Below are 20308 nucleotides of genomic sequence, written 5' to 3' on the forward strand. Positions count from 1 at the left end.
ACCTCTACGGACGCGAGCGGACGCACGCGACCCATTACGAATATTGAAACTTTAGCCATGACTCGGACTGAAATAGCACACAGATTTACAACAATACCACTCACCTTCAACTTTACACAGGGACAGTAGCGAGCATAACCTGTAAGAACGCTATGCATAAGGTACGGTCCTGTTCGACAATCTTTCCACTGTGGCGGAGACCTCTGCCGCGGGCTTTTAGCGTTATTAACACTCTGTTTACCCTGCTCAGACTAACAGCTCCGGTTTTTTTCCTATTGCTAGCTGTATCGTGGTTATTTAAAACGTTCGCAATCTATTGAACTTGTAAATCGTATTGCTTCGTTCGGTTCAGCTGATTACATAAAATAAATATTGTATTTTTCAAATTTGTTAGTAAATCTTGTTCCAGATTGTACAAAAAATGCTCAACGTAACAATCAGTATTAATAATATTGAAGCTCAATACTATAATATCTGAAGTAATCTGAACACTGACTTTTTAGACAATGTGGCGTTCTCAATCTAAAAAAATAAATATGGGTTTTTTTGAACCCGGACTGTGTCGTCTCGGTCCTCTCATTGTACAAAGACAATAATTATGCGGAGCAAGAATAGTAGTTTCAGGTACCTACTTTTATTAGGTATGTATAACTCTTTATCGTACATAAAATACATGACAATATACCACATAATTTATTTGCATTTTCTAAAACCATTTATTGAACTTTGTATGCAGTTGACCCATGTGGCGTCGGGTTAGAATTACACCTCTCCATTTCTTCCGTGGATGTCGTAAGAGGGGACTGAGGATATAGGTTAAGGTATACCGTAGGCGACAGGCTAGCAACCTGTCACTATTGTACCGTTTTTGTCAAACTTAAAACCTAAAATTGCTAAAAGTGACTCCGAAGCGGTAACGTTTCGTGTGCTCTGCCTACCCCATTTGGGAATACAGGCGTGATGTTTGTGTGTGTATGCAGTTTAAATAGAAATCGTTCAGCGAGGTTCACAATTACCAATTTGAGAAAACTGTTAGTAAAGTAAAATTAAATTACGTGCCGCTAATTCAAACCAAACAGTCTAAAATAGGGGTCTGGCGGAGAAAGATCCTGATTAAAATTATGAACACATCGCAGATAAACATGTCGGAAGAGTGTCGACGCGGCCTCGTAAAGTGCGGACCATAAATCATAATCACACTCGTATTAGTAGCAAGCCACGTCCCTTGCGGCTAGACAGAGTGAAGATTAGATACAGCACTTCACTATTGAAACAGTTAAAATGGAAGCGGAGAAAATCGAGCATCGGCCATTTATGTCTTGGTCCTGCCTAAAATAGCTTGCGCCCGTGACTTCGCCTTTTTGCCCAGTAGAACTTTTTATCCTATGGGTATTTCATAGGATCCATCCATACTAAGGAACAAGATCGTACGAAATAAGTGCAACAAAATGAATAAAATCTGCTTGACTATGGGAACCTTTATTCAACATTTGAACTTTCTGGGGATAGGTAAAAGTTTGGGCTGGGCGTCGATTGATCAGTCAGCCAGTCCGCTGGCAGTAAGAGAAGTATAGATTAAACAACGTCACCAAACAAGTTATCGACATGGTCCTTCCAATTGGATGCGTGAATCTTTGAGATCTTTTTTTAAGGAAACAGGTATCCTAACCCTGCCATCGCTTTATGTTTTTGAAATAATCATGTATGTAAGGAAGAACATATGTGATTTTGCCACTAATGTCGATAAGCCAAAGGCTACTACAAATACAGGGAAGCTTAAAGTTCCATCTTACAGACTAGCTAAAACCAAAAAGTCGTTTCTGGGAAATAGCATACGTTTTTTTAATAAAATCCAATAAATATTACAAATGCAACGGATACAAAATTCAGATCTATTGTCAAGAAGACATTAATATCTAAGGCGTATTATAAATTTAATGATTATATCATGGACAGGAATGTTTGGAAATAATTCCGACCCGCATTTGGCGATCCCATCAATAGCGAACCTACTGTGTTAAAAATAAAGTTGTGTTAAATACTTGCGGTGTATAGATATAATTTAATAATATTGTAAATCTGTTTAAAAAAATATACCTCGTTGAGTTTCTTGCCGGATTCTTCTTTGATTTGATTTTTTTGACATTTATAAGTGCTTGTTATAGCCTAAATTGAATAAAGATATTTTGACTTTGATGATGTTGATGACCTGTTTAGTGAGGATGGCTAATGCTCTATCGATTATTGTAATTACTATAATATCGCCATGATTTTTACCTAAAAACTCACATTTTATTCGCCATTATTACAAAGAGAAAAAAGGGTTAGGAAAGTATTGCCAACTTATTATTTTTTTGTTGGGGTTGCTTGTTGGTTTGATTACAATTGATGATTGTGTTCAGTCATCGATTCTCAACTCAGTGTTTCGGGCCTTTCTTTTAATGTATAAGTACTAGATTAGGTACAGTCCAAAATAAAAGGTTCGTAAATTGGTCGGTTTGCTGTAATGCATACTATTTCAGTAATCTACCTGTTTTCACATAATATCCCGAAATAAATATCAATTAAAGTCGATCGACGGCGTTCTGTGACCAATCTGCCATTAATTTCTTCTAAACCACCAAGAACAGACCAATAACAACTTCATGCATAAAAAGTGGGGCTTCCAAATTAAACAGGAAACAACTGCTGAAAGTGTGCGCCATAAATCTCGGATATTGTTGGGATTTGCCCTTTTTTCTTAGTGCCGTTTATAATTTAAACGCAACTGACATTTTAGGTTATAGCAAAAAATATAGGGCGAACATTATCGACTGTTTGAGCCAAACCATTGATTTTGGTTTTAAATATGGATTTAGGTTGGAAATATTAAAAAACATGTTATTACCAAAGGAAAATTAACTTTGACACGCATTTATTCTATTTCGAAAATTTGTTTGTTTGTTGAACAAAATAAATTTCATTTTACCAAAAATCTACTATCAATGACTTTTATTCACGATCTCATCATGATATTTTTTTAATAGATTTATAAAAAATAAGTCGTAATGAAATGATAATAAAAACGTTTTTCTCAATTTCGTCGAGCGGGCGTCAGGTACTTTGGACACTTATTACAACTTAAGCGTCAACATAAATTTAAGTTTTGAGAGGTGGCAACGTAATCGAATTTCGAAATCCCTTATAGGGCGCAATTTAATTTGTTTACGAAGTAGTTACAATATTTACAAATAATTATCCCTTAGGATTTTTATCAGTATAATATGTTCGTTTGCTTTTTGAACTCGCGTGTCTGCCTGTTTGTCCTTCCATCAGTCAGTCAGTTTGTCACAGCCATTTAGCTTCGAAACTACCGGACCGATTTAGTTGAAATTTAGTCCTCCACATCGGTTTCGATGAAATTTAATACACATTGTCATGTAAGTCGGTAACCCAAAGACCTCCAGTTGGACCTCCATGTTTAAAATTTATTTATTATTACGTAACATGATCGTAACGACCGATTTTGTTCTCGTGAAGAAAATCCATACTAATATTATAAATGTGAAAGTATGTGTGTTTGTATATTTGTCCATCTTTCACGTCGAAGCGGAGCGACGGATCGACGTAATCATAGTATTAGTTTATGGGCCAGAGAGTGACATAGGCTATTTTTTATCCCGGAAAAATTCACAGTTCCCGATGGAACAGCGCGCGATAACCAAATTCCACGCGGGCGAAGCCGCGGGCAAAAGCTAGTTAGAAATAAAAAAAATAAATTGTTACCACTATTATGAAAGATACATGCAAAATGAAAGGGCCTGTTGGGATTAGGTATCTAATATAGTAGTAGTAGTGGTAAATTACAAAAAAAATTGAACCGACTACAGAAAACCATGAAAATATTTTTCTACCAGTCTGAAGTCGGTGCCTCAGCACGAGCCAGCAGGAGTGATTGAAGTCCAATATGTAGTGCGTAGGGGGTGTGAAGTAGGCGACTATAGGTCCACTCCTGCTGGCTCGTGCTGAGGCACCGTCTTCAGACTGGTAGAAAAATATTTTCATGGTTTTTTGTTATAATTTTTTTTTCACCCTTTTTATTGCAAATAATCTAAGATCCAATAGTTTCATGTCGTCTGCTCGTCACCTTTTACAAAAGATTGCTTTTTCCGATGCAGAGACTTTCTTTATTGAGGAGTGCTTTACCACCCATTCCATTACACTATATGCATTACGAGGAGCAGAAATTGCTTGGCAACTGTGTTAAAGTTATTGAAATTTAACTCATGAAATACTTGCTAATGACTAGTAACTCCGATGGTCAACTGTGTTATTCATCATCAGTTCCACTTCACCAAATGATGATTCTCAAGAGCAAATGGACGAGTTACTACTACATATATCAAAATTACTATAAGTGTCCCTACAACACTTGAAGAGTTCCCTCGATTTCCTTAGGATTCAATCATCATATCCTGATTTGGTGCTTATGGGACCTAATTAAAAGCATTCCTAAATTTTGCAACATTTTCAAATCGGTTCATAAACGACGGAGTTCTGAGGTAATAAACATTAAAAAAATACGACCGAATAGATACCTCCTCCTTTTTTGAAGTCGGTTAAAAATGATGCGAAAATTGACCGTCCTCTACCGAAACTACACGCCTAAATAAATTATAGAATAATGCCGGAACTTCGTGTGAATACGGTATTATGAATTAAGGCCACATTTATAATGACATTTTAAGGTTTTGTGAAAACGAGCGTAAAGGAACACCTTTGGGTATAAATATCTCACTTTGTTTTAGAGCTTATGCTAAATTACATCCATTTATTTGGTTTGGATAGCATTTTGTGTGGAGAGGCAAATAATACGAGGTCTACCCTATAGACAAAAGGATTAATTATTATTACATAGTGAAATATTGATGTTAAAATTTATAAGGATAGGATTTTTAAAACACATTTGGCATAGAGACACTTATATACTTTAAAATTTTGCTTAGAGAAGTTAAACATATTTCAAGTAAATAGGTCGAAATTTTAAAAACTTACTAAAAAATCTTATTTTTCCGACTTCAAATAAAAAAGGAGGATATCACTTGGGTTGTATTTTTGTCTGTTACCTCAGAACTCCGTCAATTATGAACCGAAAATGTAATTTTATTTGTGCTCATCTAGGAATGTCTTCAATTAGGTCCCATATGGATCTTAAGGAAATCGAGGGAACTCTTCAAATGTTGTAGGGACACCCATAATAAATTGGATATATTTCGTAGTAACTCATGCACTTGCTTTTAAAAATCATCATTTGCTTTTGAAAATGGATTTGATGATGAAGACCACAGTTGACCATCGGAGTTACTAACTACTTAATAACAAGTATTTCACGGCTTGAATTTTAAATTACTTTTGACTCAGTTGCAAAGCAATTTATGCTCCTCGTAATGCATATGGTAAAACGGGTGGTGAAGCACCAGGACTCCTCAATAAGTAACGTCTCTGCATCGGAAAAAGCAATCTTTCGTATAAGGTGACGAGCAGTTGGTATTAAATTATTGTATCTTAGATTGTTTACACTAAGAAGCGTGAAAAAAAAATTATAAGTAACAAAAAATTGAACCAACTACAAAAAACCATGAAAATATTTTTCTACCAGTCTAAAGTCGGTCGGTGCCTCAGCTTGAGCCAGCAGGAGTGATTGAAGCCCGATATAAAGTGCGTAGCGTAGGTGAGGTACATGACTATTGGGAGGGTGCGAAGTACTAGGTGGGGGTGATGAAATCTATCGCAGCGCTCATAGTGGCCAAAAGTAGAAATAATGTAGGTTCTGTCATCTGTCATTCTCATATGAATCTGTCATTAACAAAGCAATTTGTGTAGACTTAACTGCCTAATTTTAGTACTTAATAGATGTTTGTCTTCTTGAATTATTGAACACAGTCCCTGTTTTGTTCTTAATTCCTCTACATCTCGGACATGTCCAGCAGAAACCAAAAATTTTCCTTTTGAAACGGTTTGTGGTTTAAATTTTATATTGAGTAATACACACAAAACCGGTCGTCAAAATAATACGTATTTTGATCTGAAAACGATATTACATACAAGAATACGAGAACAATTATGTTTACTATTATTTAAAGAAACCATTAAAGTAGCTTTATCTTTTTTTTTACCATAAAAGTACTACTAAACATGAAGTAAACATGAAGTAAACAAACCCTGACATAACCAAAATAAAACACATTTTTGAATAAATTTTACTTACCTTATTTAATTTTAATGGCCAAAATGAATTCACAGCACTTTGTCCACCCAAATCACGGTATCACAGTATTTTTGTATTATAAATTAATACGTGATAGGTTTGATTTTTGTCACAATGTCGCAATGAAATTTCAAAACGTCAGAACCTCAGAGCCAACCAACTTGCGGACGCTAGGTGGCGCAGATGTCGTGCACAGAGCTAATAGGTCCACTCCTGCTGGTTCGTGCTGAGGCACCGACCAACTTCAGACTGGTAGAAAATTATTTTCATGGTTTTATTAGTCGGTTCAATTTTTTTTATAAACATAGAGTTCACGTGTTTTGCTAACGAGAGGAAATATAGGCATGATCATGTTTGTCACAGACTAAAAATACAGTCAGTCAGTCAGTTCTTGTATTGACAAGAACATTAAAAAAAAAACAAGAAAATTAAGAGTAGATAACTGGTACAGTCACCAGCATTAATATCTGCCACAGCGGAGCGTGCGAAAATATCTGACACGTCCTGCCGGCCCTAGAAATAGAGTCATATTAGATATTTTTACGCACGCTTTGTTTCTTGTGTCAGATATTGATGCTGGTGTCTTAATTTTTACAGTAACTCACAGTAAAAAAAAGGATTAAAAACGATTTAAAAAAACACAAACGTTGTTTGAAGTAGGTAGAGCCTATTCGATTCTACTTTCCATTCTGAACAAACTACACTACTACTACTAGGCTTTCAGATATTTAATGAACACCTTGTACCTATACGAGTGTCCGTTTTTTATGGCACAACCATTATCTAGCAAGTAGGTTAAAAATAATAGTTACACCTAGTAACACCCATTTAGATCGAAAAAGGTACATCGGCATCAATCATAGCTGAAAGTACGTCACGGCCCGTCATGAGCCCGGGTGAATAGGACCCATTTTCTCCAAATAGCGCTTACCTGGAGTAATCTGATGGATGTGGAGCAAATCTGATGGAGCTCTCTCGTTGCTGCCGTCACAAACTTATTGCAACTCACGTAAATAAGGTGCTATTTCCAAATAAGATCTTACTTTTATTTATGTTTTTCTATAGATTTGTTACTGAAACGACCCAGAGCGAGGGTCAAGATCTCTCTCACGAAGGTTGGCCTGATAAGTAAATTCCATTAAAAACATGAATGTAAAAAAAAAACTTTAAAAATAATTATGTAATCAAGAAATTGCTAAAATCTGTAGATTTATCAAAAATATTCAATGAGCTATCACAGAAATAAATCCCTACCTATGGCTGCTCTACTAAGGGTCTCCCCACATCTATCGATGCGGAATCGGCTTTAGCCGACCAAAAGACGCTTTATGTGCAATGCAATAACAGCGAAAAAGACGTCTTCCTGTCGGTAAACGTCGTTTCGCGTCGGCCAAGCCAATCGACGTCTTTATCGTTCTTATTGCGTGGACATAAAGAGTATTTTGATTGGCTGGCGCGTCGATAGGTTTGGGGAGACCCTAACTCAACCAGATCATGCGGCACGCCACCTATGCGCTGGACCAATTAGAAAACCCCGTATCCGCTGTGCCAGACAGTCTGCCAACAGGGGGATATAGTGGGAGATAGTGCGGAGAGTCGTGTCCGCCTCTACCACCGACGCGGACGCCTTAATGTGACCGCGACCGCTCTGCTAAGAGCGAAACGACAAAGAAGAAGAGAGGCTGCTCCATTACTACAATGCAACGAGTGGGAGCGAAGGAGCAAGGTAAAGGATTGTTGTTCAAGGTAAAGTTAGTTTAAGAAGAACATCGATATTGAAGGACGTATGTACCTAGGTGCCAGCTTAATTCTGTACCTATTTATTTAGCATGAATTTCACAACGAAGCAAGATAAATCTGTTGGATAGTCTATTCTAAATGCCGTGGGCGGCCAATTTGTATTTAAATCGGTGACCTAGTCCAGCTTAAGCCAACGTCCGGCTTAGGGCTCGATCAAATTGATTCAACTATTTTAATAATATTTGTAAAAGAGTTATGGTATAATTGACTGATGGACTACGCAAAGCTTGAACCACTGGACCATGGTTTGAAATTTGTAAGACATATTTTTTAAGGATCATATTCGTATTACGAAGAAATTTTTCAATATTCCTACGGGATAAAAAACCAGACAATTTTTATTCTTCTTTGGGAGGCAAAAATGGGCACAGGTTAGTTCTTTTATATCTATATATTTACAAAGTCAAAGAATACTGATATATATTTTTAAAATACCGAAATTTCAATACGTATACGATGATCATATTATGTATTTAAGTCGTCATGAAACGAAATGAATCTTGATTCGATGTCTTCAGTAGCTGCCAGTAGCTATACTCATAATGTTTATAAGCTATGAACGAAACCAGCCTCACTGTGAAAGTCAGTCACCAAACAGCTTGCTTGCAGCCTGCGACGTGTGTTTATCTTGATAAACACACGTCGGCGGCTCCATTAGATTGGATTACTCATCGTTAACTTAAGTCGCGAGATGATCCCCATACACTTAATTCGCAAATGAAATGTTCTTAATTATTCATTGGAGTAAATTATTCATTTGCAAATGTCATTTGTCCTTATGTAGGCGGATTATGAGGCGACGCGTCGCGCCATGAGCATTGTTGACGACGCGAACACCCCTCGCCGTCAATAATCGAATTGAATATTCATTTTGCTTTCACTTGCTTTCTATTCAGCTTGTTCTGCTCCTTGAACTCGGAATTTAATATGTTGATTTTATTAAGCAAAATTAACCAATTAGCAACGCAGATGCGGATAATAAGAAGCAGATGTTTGAGAGTTTTGAAGATGATTAGATGTAGCAATGTACAAGTTGCTGAACATTTTCAATAAAAGTGCAGGAAAGCTCTAGGAAATCTCTGAAAGCTTTCGGGAGAATTTAAAGCAAGTTTCCGTTCCATTCAGTAAGTTTCCGGCGATATTTTTTTGAAGAATGTATTATGTATGACTAATATGTACCAGATCAGATATTAATAAGGGATGTAACATGATTTCGTTGTTAGTTAAATTTAAATTTATGAAAACTTCCATATAACATTTTTTCAACTTTGGGCATTACAAGCTCTCATAGTCATCTAGTTTTGTACCGTAATGCAACCTGATTCCTTTTCAAAGGATGTATGTTAATCTATGAGGTTATGTGATATAAGGGTACAATAGGGCGCGTAAAAATATTAGGTAGCATATAAAGAAAAGGTATTCGGGTCGCATTAGTCCCAGCGAGGAGGGCCGGCAGTCTCAATATCAGCAGCGGCCAGCCGAAAAATATGGAGATAATCTTGCATAAGCAATAGGGTTGACACATGAAAAAGCGGGATAGAACCCGTAAAAGCCTGTTCTCCTTTCGTCACACGTCGTTGCCACGCCTGTAAAAGTGAAGAGGACATGTTCATAAAATGCTTGCTTCGTTAGAATCACTTCATATCGCAAATACAAACTGAAATATAGATGCATAGAAAAACCAGAAAAATAAGACCAGCGCTGGGAATCGAACCCAGGTTCTCGGCATTCCATGCCACGTGCTATACCACTACACCACCACTGAACAACACACTGGACTGGACTGGCCGACGACCTGGGTTCGATTCCCAGCGCTGGTCTTATTTTTCTGGTTTTTCTATGCATCTATATTTATTTTTGTATTTTCGATATGGGTTTTACGGGATGACCGTAAAAGTAACAAAAATTTGGAATTGAAATAAAAAATACAAAAAGATTCCAAAAAACCAATCTTAGAATCACTTCAGTTAAGACCCAGCTTAGTTCTGTGAAACAAGGCTGATTTTATTTTACTCTCACACTAACAGCCGACGTTAATACATAACGAATGAATGCATAATAATCTTTTAGATAGAATGCTATCCGACACAAAAAAGTTTATGAAAGAAGTGTCGGACAAACTAATCGGCGTCTCTGGCGACCAAAGAGCAGGCTTTTTCTTCGCCCAAACACTGAGCTTCGCAGTGCAACGAGGCAACGCCGCCAGCGTCTTGGGTACAATGCCCGCGCTGCGCTGCCTTTGGAAGAGGAAGCCCGTTTTAGTTAATTTAATGTGTTATTATATTTATTTTTCTGTAAAAATTCATTCTTTAAATAAATGTAAGTACCAGGTATTCAAAAATAAATGAATGCTAAACAACAATTTACTTAAGTTATTTTTTGTTAGAGATTCGTTATTGTTTGGTAATAACTAATAACAATAACACTGTGAGTATTGATCGACAGTATCGAGTTACCTACTACTGGCAATATCAGCTTTCCTAAGTACAATCAGCTACTGTGTCTTAAAAAAACCGTCACGTAAGTAATATAAGTTATTTGGTACAGTGAAAAGTTTCTGACTTGGTCTACATATCATCTTTAGAATAAACAAAAAGAGGATCTTCTCCGATTTTTCCCCAAATAATCTTTCTAAAGTCATTGGATGTCCTGCTTTTTCATACCGCTAACTTTGAAAATAAATCACGTAATTCTAAAGGCACTGGGTTTTATTTCAAGATTCCTGGACTAATAAGTAGGTACCTATAATAGCAAAAAAGCAAAAACGGTATACTTTTGATCTCATTAAATTTTAGTATGAAAAAGTTTGCAATTCGTCGGTTTTTAGCTAATGAGATAATAACACTAAGTGGCAACGCTTGGTCGAAAACCCCCAAACTATCTGGCGAGTTTGACAGATCTCCGATACTTTGTAGTTACTTAGTAGCAAAAGTAATGTTGGAATGAAGTTGTTCATGGGTATACGACCGTGGCCAGAGCCGCGAACCACAGGCTTGAGCAACTGCGGCAGGTAACTATGTCCGCGGGATCCGCGAATTCGGAATTTCATTATTATTAATCTTCATTAACGTGCAGTCAGTGAACAACTTGACTAAATAGACCTCCGCTGATTGCCAAACAAATTACTTATACAATTGAACTATTTAAGTGAGTAAATACGTAGCAAGAAATCAACTTTAGTTTGCGAAGATTTCGGTTTAATACTATACTTACTAGTAATATAATGTTCAGAAGCAATTTTATGCTTAGGTATTTAACAATTTGGTTCGAAACTTCTTTAAAACACTGGATAAATAAGTAAAGTAAGTAAGTGGGTTCGATTCCCAGCGCTGGTCTTATTTTTCTGGTTTTTCTATGCATCTATATTTCAGTTTGTATTTTCGATATGGATAAATAAGGTTAAAAATATGATAGTAACTCCTTTATCCCGTTCCCATTTTAAAATTTACTTAATACTACATATAGGGCTCGAAAGTCTTTGACACTTGAAGCTTTTTGTAGTTAAATCATGAACCGAGATAAGAGACTTTTAAAACGTCTAGACTTCATTAACTCGCAAGTACATTCTGTCGCTTGGTAGCCAATAAAAGAGGCTGCAGTTAATGGTTTGCTCTAATAGTGTCAGTAAAGAGTTTATTGGTCCTTCGGGGAAAGGCTCGGACATAGAGTACTATAGCCTGCTTTATTTGCTGGGCATATAACCGCCATAAAAGCATCTGGTTCGTATTGACATTTAAATATAATATATAATCTAACTAGCTTTTGCCCGCGGCTTCGCCCGCGTTTAATTCGGTTATCGCGCGCTGTTCCCTCGAGAACTGTGCATTTTTCCGGGATAAAAAGCAGCCTATGCCACTCTCTGGCCCATAAACTATCTCTATGCTAAAAATCAAGTCGATCCGTCGCTTCGTTTCACGTCACATTTTCGCATTTATAATATTAGTATGGATTTGACTACAGATTATCAGTAATTATTAGTGAAGGAATGCTTACATGTATGTAGTTTTATGTCAAAAAAAGTATCATTTAAACCTACATCCGCAAACCCATTCTATTTTGGTTGGTATTCCGGTTGTAATAAAATAAGAACTGCGTGCGAGCGTGAATCGTTGCAATCCAAAAATATGGCGGTATGATCTGAAACAAAACCTGATATAGTAAAGGGTTACACTCAGCAATAACAATAAACTGTAATATTCAAAAAACTTAAACACCACCTGAACATGTGTTTGATACATGCCAATTCACAGGAAACAGTCAATGTAGGAATGTACAAAACTTGTTTAACTTTTTTGTAGTAAATCCGTATAATATCCGTTTTTGCACTATTATGAATGTCACATAGACTGTACTTGTAGCAGTCGTGTTTTTATTCTTTTTGTTTGGTTGTTTATAGAATAACAAAATTGAACTTTGCTATCCCTATCCTTAACTTCATATTTAAGTAGGGTAAACCATACAGTAATTGGCCACGTTACAGTGATTGCCCATTTGATTTTTTTGTTTGAAACAAAAATAATACAAATAATTTAATGATAAAAGCGACTAGATTATTATAATTAGCACGATATTTGTTGTGATTTAACACTAATTTTCTTTGTAAATTTTTGATTTAATTCAAGTGGGTAATTACTGTTCCGTGGCCAATTACTGTATGGTTTACCCTATTTCTTCCAAATGTTTAAGTTATACCTATTTCATGTTTTTTATTTCATAATCATTATTATTGTGTTTCGGCGTGGAGAGTAAGACAGCTGGTGAAATAACTGGCACTTGAGGTATTCCATCTTAGGCCTCTAGGTTGGCAACGCATCTGCATACTGGGTGCAGTTGTCTATGGGCGGTGGTGATCTCTTACCATCAGGAGACCCACATGCTCGTTTGCCATCCAGTCGAATAAAAAAAAATACATTTACATTTTTGTTTTTACCCGACTGCGAAGTAGGTGGGTTATGTATTTGCCTCGTATGTCTATTCCTATGTCCGCTCGTACCTACTCAACGGCTGAACCGATTTTAATAAATGATACGTTGATTTGCCTTGATGACGCGAGTGACACTGGGTCCATGAAATACTTAAAAAATCATAATGGCGGATTTTTGGCGCCAAATTGTGAGCTTACAAAAAAGTTTTTTTATTGAAACCTATCAAGTAGTGTATCAAATGAAAGCTAATAATTAGCCCATTCTAAATATATATGGGTTATAATCGTTTTAATCTACCATTTTCACAAAATATCAAAAAAGTGTAAAATAAAACAATAAATTTTAAAAAAATAAAAAAACCCGACTGCCTTTAAAAATACTTCAGTCTAGTGGGCTAGAACTCTGTTTAGTAGTTAACTTAAAGTTCAACAGTCAGGAACCATTCGAATCTTGACCAGCTCAAAAATTCTTAGTAACTTTAAGTTAACTACTAAACAGAGTTCTAGCCCACTAGACTTTTTTTTCTTCTTTGAAGTATTTTTTAAGGCAGTCGAGTGTTTTTTCTGCTATTCTATTCTTTTAAATGACAATCCTATTATAACACTTTGTAATACCTACTCATGATTAATTATTCAAATATTTAATAAAGTACGCAGTTATTCTGCAGACTATGTTTTAGAGCTATCAACCCGTAACGTATGGAAATAACAAGAACTTTCAAACACTTTGATGAGAATGACGATATTCGTATTTTAAGATACTTTCAGCCTTATTCATAAAAAAACCTTAATTGAGGTTTGATCGGTCTGTTACTTAGCAGACTGATTAAGCTTAATAGACGATTGTCAAGAAGTATGATTCATAAACACTTGCTAGCAGTCTGTTAGTTGTTGTGCTGCTGATATACGGATTAGACGCGTTATGTTGGCCACCTTGACAAATCAAAGACAAAAAATGGCCTCATCGATAATTAAAAAAAAAATTGACAGCAGTGACAGCAAATTAGCAGGAAAAAAAATAAAAAGCGAGATGTTTGTTTTTCCGCCATTTCCGATCCGCATGTTTATGTTGTGTAAAAAGCCATAATTATGTTAATCATCCTATTTTTTTTTCATATTTATTGTTAATTAATTGTTGCTAATTTAGAGGATTTTTAAATACAAATTCCTGAAAATAAATTTTCCAGTTTTTTTTTTTAATCTTTGCGTAGCCCTGCCTTCACTATAAATATCTTCGGTATGGTTTTTTGCTCTTGTCAATGTCAGCTGTTCAATCTTGTGGCGGCCATTTTGTGACTTAGCAGGGAGATAAAGGAGGGTCTACGGTCCTCTAACTTTAGCAGAGCCTTGATCGACTGATTAGCGCTAACAGACGTTTATGAATCATGTTTTTTAGCATCGGGCCTTCAAGGAGCCTTCAAGGAGGCTCTAACTTTTTATGAATAAGGCTGTTTGTGTTTAAGTAGACATCTTAACATGTACAAGAATCGGTCGTTGTAAAAGGAGTGTCGCAGGGTGCGGGATTGATCGCGCACTTAACCTAGCAAATGCTTCGGATTTGGCCGACAAATTATACTGACTTTTCGGGTTAATCTCGAGAAAGCTAGTCTCGTACCCCTTTTAATTAATCGATGAGTCAGTGCGCAATAAAGGACATTTAATGCTGGAAGGTGTTTAAATAAGTTCGTGCTCTTGATCACGATAGCGTTAAGGCTTATTAATGTAGCAGATAACCTTTTTAAACAAAATTAATAGATAAATAGGTAAGTCTCAAGGAAAAGTGAAGACAACCTTTTTTATTATTGTACTTGGAGAGGAGAGAAACATGTGTTTGATAAGTCTTCGGGTGTCACACTCCGCGGTTATTATTCTACACAAGCTTTGCCATACTTGCCATCACTAACGTCATGAATAAAATTAGGCAACCCGGTGGGAAGTCGAGTTGATGCGGAGTCACGTAACTGCTTTAAGTACCTGTTTATGCATCTAGAGTATTCCATTTTGCTAATATACTGAATGACTAAAAGACAACGTGCAGCTTCAGTGCAGCTGAAATACTTTAAACTTATTTTGAATCCGATAGTCAAAGTATCGTAGAAGTGCATTAAGGAGGAATTTTTCGAATTTTCCATTGTATAGAAAGACAAGCCTATTTTTATTTTACTATCAGAACGGAGCCACGGGATAAAGATAATAATTTATAGAATGATAAAGCCTTTTTATGTAATGTTTTCAATAAATTATATTATCAAATGCTTTATAATAGAAGTCACACATCTTTAAAAATGAAGTTGAAAGGTCCAGTGATATAGTTGAGCGAGGTAGGAGCGATTTTGAGAGGTGGGCCTTCCCAACCAATCTGGAAATTCTCCACGACTTTGGATATGAATATCTGCATCTCTAACTCAGCTATACGACGACCTGAAACAATAATTTAGAAGATAAATATATGCAGTTAGAGTAACTATTTTTAAAACTACAAACGTTTCGTAGAACATTTTGTCCACCCAATAGGTTGTAAAGTCGACTGCAACAAAGACAGCCGTTTCACATTGAGGCCGACGTCAGAACAAAACTATAATGTCATCTACAAAGAGTGAGGTTCTAGTTTAGATTCAGCAGACAATAAAAAAGCGTTATATAGTAACGTAGGTACCTATTTATGAGTTATCGGTCGGACTTGTTGGTTACTGAAGTGGGGTAACAAAGTTTATGAGAGACAGATCTCAACCGCAGATAAGCATAACTAAATTCTGCCTTCATTCTTACTTAATTGACCAGCGATAAAGTACTGCCTAGTCAGATAGATTAGTTAGATAGCCTAAGAAAAAAAGTTTTACGACAAATTTGTTTTTAGGGTTCTAAGAATTCTATCGGACTGTCTATTTCTCTGTCAAAAGCCTTTATTTAGGAACGCGTGGAGGTATTACTTTCTTGTGGAGATTTTTCTAAGTTCGCGTAATACAACCTTTTGAACACTAGTGACCCATGGAGTATTTCCCGTTGACAATCATGAATTTTGACAATGATGGTTTCCTTCACCTTAAAGCTCATAGTTTTCATAATATGTAATTTCGCACATGAATTTTGAAAAACTCAGACGTTTTAACCTGTAATTCTCTGCTTGAGAGGCCATGATAAAACTACTACTTAGGCATCACGGCTTTAATTCAACTCGCACTTAGCTAATTTATTACCTATCAATATATCAAGCCAGGCAACAAAAGCTTTACATCATTTACGTATCATAATCTCATGCTATCAATGCTCTACGTAAGTAAAAATAAACAATTCATACTGATTTCTTATCGCTTTAGGGTAGGTAAACGTTAGTACCGTAAACTCAGGTTTCTATAGTCCCAAGCGTTCATCAATAGTCTAAACGGACTTTTTAACATTTCGAACAATTACAGAACTGCTAATGTTTAGGAGGTTCATGGTGCGTTTTCTATTGGATTAGGCTGCGATGAACCTCCTAGATGACGTTAGCAGTTCCATTATTGTTCGAAATTTTAAAAAGCCCCTTTGGACTATTGATGAACGCTGGGACTATAGAAACCTGAGTTTACGGTAGATAAAAAAAGTAAAGTATCATACAAAAAAAAAAAACATTTTTAAGTCTAAAATCTACAAGACTACACCCTACCGATTGTTTCAGCCAGGCAAAATAAAATGTATGCTGATACCTATGCACATTCTGACGCCGAAGCCAAAAGAGGTCGTGGCGAAGGGATGGGCGTGACTGTGGTGAAGAGGATCATCTTTTTCGGTGAGCCACCTCTCGGGAATGAACTCTTTGGGTTTCGGGTAATGCTCCTCCATAAGTGACATAGACTGATGGAAAAATACCAACATCGTCTGAAACAGATACGTCATACATAAGTAAGTAATTAGGTAGTTGCTTGGGTAAAAATATGGGCTAATAGCTGTTGCCCGCGACTCCGTTTGCTTATATATAATTCACTTATCAGTACTATGCAATTTTCCGGAATAAAACTATCCTATGTCCTTCCCCTGGGACTCAATATATCTGTACGGTACCCGGCGATAAAGATTGCACATCGATCTTCGGTAAAAGACAATTGGCTGTTCACGTTATATCAAAATGTAAGAAAAAAGTTAGTATACAAATAATCCTTACATCTTCCGGTATCTTGTATCCCAACAGGTTATATTCCTTAGTAGTCTTTCTAAGATTTCCGTTGACCACGGGGAGTAATCTCATGGACTCTTTGATGCATGCCTTTAGGTAAGATTGTTTGCCTTGCTTTGCTAATATCTCCTCTCTCAGTTTGTCCTGTTTGTCTGGGTTTTTGGCGAGAAGATAAAATGTTCCCGTTGCTGTTGTTGCTGCCTGAAATATAATCAATTTTGTTGTCTCAATAGTTATAACCTAAAATACCAATGTATGAATATTTTTCCCACAATACTTGTAAGTATCTAAGTGATACGATAACAATGGCTCAAAAGTATTATTCAATTGTACCGGTAGTGGTGAAATCATATGGATTATTATGGGTTAGTAATTAATAGAGACTGGATTATATTATGCAACATAAAAGCGCTGACATATTCATGCAAATATGCATGATAAATGACGAAAATATGCATGAAGGTAGTCAAAATGTGCAAAAATAAATTTAAAATAGTCTTAGGTTTTTAATGAATTTGAAAATTAAGATATCAACAGTAAATTTAATAATTAGATATATTCATTGCAGTATTAAAATTGTGCCTTCAATCAATCAATTTTATAAGTGGAAAAGGATTGTTACACAGCCGCTGAGGTTGCCGGGCCAGTATTTAAATTTGGGAGATATGTTAGTACAGTCGAGTTCGTAAACTTCTGAGCAAAAATTTGATCGAAAATATCTGAACACGCTTCTACACCGTTAACAATAGAGTCGGGTTCATATATTTTTTATCAAATTTTTGCTCAAAAATTTAAGAACTCGACTGTACCTACATAATATTGTTGTTCTGGTAATAAATCATTAAGTATCCTACCCAAAAATATTGCGAATATAGTGAAAATATGCATTATCACAGGATTTTCGGCAAAATATGCAAAAAGCGATGAAATGGGCTAAATACGAAAATGCATATATGCAAATTGCAAATATGCAATTGTATTTAATCCGGTCTCTAGTAATTAATAACGTAGCCGATTAAGAAAAGTTGGAAAATACTCCTGACATTAACTTATCAAAGTTCAATATCTCAAAAACGGTTAAACCAGTTTTTTATGAAACAGCCAGCCACCTCGATTACAGTACAATAATACAATGACTCTTTATTGTACTTATACCAGAAATTAAGCGATACAGAAAACAGGTACACAGAAAGAAAATTACAAGGTAAACAATAGGCATAAATAATAGGCAATACGATTAAATTAGTTTTTGACAAAAAAGTTTTAAAATTGGCCCATTCGTTTGTGGAGCTGTGACGCCACAGACAAACACACATGAACTTTATGACAACCTTCTTCACGGGAACCTCTCTTTAACAATTCTCCTATACGAGGCGTTAGGCCTCAAATGGTGAGGAAAGGTAACGCCTGAGGCTGGTGTAACCTGGGCAACAACAGCTAATTTATTTGTAAATTTCTTCCTTTCACTGAACAGGGCTGGATGCATAAGGCCGCTTGTAAATGTCTGTTATTTTTACCGGACAACCAACATTTTTTGCAGTGTTGTATGGCTTCGTCGCTGGACAAGTGTTCGGTGCATGTACACACATTCATTGTAAGGCATACAACACCGTCTGTTGACCGGTTAAAACAACGGATGTCAACAAGCGGCCTTAGGCATATTTCCACACCATAACCACCATAACAAAATACATTGCATTACTTACTGTATCTACACCTGCCATTAACATATCGGATGCCATAATTTGAGCCACCTGCGCATCAATTTCTAACAACTTTTCTAAAATTGGTTTCTCATTGTTAGACACACTATTCTCATTTTTTTTAGATTCTCTCTAATTTTATTTTCGCTTTGTCAATGAAAATTTGGTCAAACTAAAAAAAAAAAAAACAGTTTTACTTAGTATTTATTTTGCAATGAACATCGAAATGTCAACATTAATTATCGATATTTTTTACCTTTCTTGTTCTTGATAAATTTTCATAGCTTTCCTGGAAATTCGGAGTTGAAACATATCTCCAAGGGCTTGCTCCGAAATCTACTTTTTCTGCAATAGCAAGAAGTCGTGGACGTTTTGAATGAGTTTTCTCGCTTCCGAATCTTCGGGTAGGTTGGGGTCGAAACAATTCAGGCGCGTTCCCAACGCCACCACCGATCGACTCTAGTGCCATAAATTCATTTCAACATCAAATTTATTCTTAATCATATTATTTTCATCCCGGATCGATCTCATCCTATTATTAAACAAATAAGTTAAGTTAGTGCACACTGAATAAACCCCATCTCGTTATAACAGCGTGTATTTTAATTATAGCCGCAAACTTTAAATTATACAACTTTTTCCTTATAAAATAAATTGGCACGCAATGTATGACTACCTACATACTTTATTTTTAGAGTTCCGTACCCAAAGGGTGCCAACGGAACCCTATTACTGAGAACCTCCGATAATGGTTACGGAACCCTTCGTGCGCGAGTCCCGACTCGCACTTGGCAGGTTCTTATTCAAAACGTTGAACTTGATGAGGTGACAGCAATAACAGATTAGCTTTTCTCTCTTGTCAAGTGATTGTCCACAATACGCTGCTGCTCGAATTTTTTTAAAAAATGAATTACGATCTGATAGTTAAATATCTTTTCATAAGCATAAAACCAAAGTCTAGTTACTATTTATTGCGTTCGTAATAAAAATATTCACTTTAGTTATACTCGTAACAGACTCATGAGTATATTTAGTAAGTAAGACCACAGTTTACCGCGAAATCACATCATCTGCTACTTCCGCGAGGACATCGCTGTACAACTTGATGGTTTTTGGCTGCATCATGATGGGGTTAACTTTGGAGCGGAAATTTTCCAGTTTTCTCCATGGCTGAAATGAATAAAGATCAAATGAATACTTACTGGAAAAAAACTATTTGGTTATCAGACGTTTGGTTGATCGTTATAGTTGTTGGTGACATTGTCTTTTTTACAAATTTCTAATTAATTCTGCTTGTTAGTAGGTATGTTATGTAGTCACGTTAGTATGTTTGACACAAAACTTGCATGGCAAATTTCACCAACTCAGTGTACGAAATGATTCGAAATTTCGCATTCATAAAATGATAATACAGGTACATATTTATTTTTTGTAACTCATACGAAGTTTTAAAAATGTTCCTACTCTGTATTAATGTACTT

At 36.0% G+C, this 20308-nt stretch overlaps 1 protein-coding gene and 1 pseudogene across 1 annotated transcript in view; one reads left to right on the plus strand and one right to left on the minus strand.

Moving 5' to 3' along the window:
- The first annotated feature begins 7891 nt into the window (after nucleotides 1-7891).
- Nucleotides 7892-20308, plus strand: part of LOC141441537 (uncharacterized) — a 285632-nt gene continuing 273215 nt past the window's right edge. Inside the window, exon 1 of the mRNA XM_074106314.1 lies at nucleotides 7892-7973. The gene's annotated coding sequence lies outside the window, so the exon portion shown is untranslated. The remainder of the gene's footprint in view (nucleotides 7974-20308) is intronic.
- The window catches only part of LOC141445412 (cytochrome P450 CYP12A2-like), a 46950-nt pseudogene continuing 41835 nt past the window's right edge, over nucleotides 15194-20308 (minus strand).

This window comes from Choristoneura fumiferana, chromosome 2 (assembly GCF_025370935.1).
Source record: "Choristoneura fumiferana chromosome 2, NRCan_CFum_1, whole genome shotgun sequence".
Classification (NCBI taxonomy): domain Eukaryota; kingdom Metazoa; phylum Arthropoda; class Insecta; order Lepidoptera; family Tortricidae; genus Choristoneura; species Choristoneura fumiferana.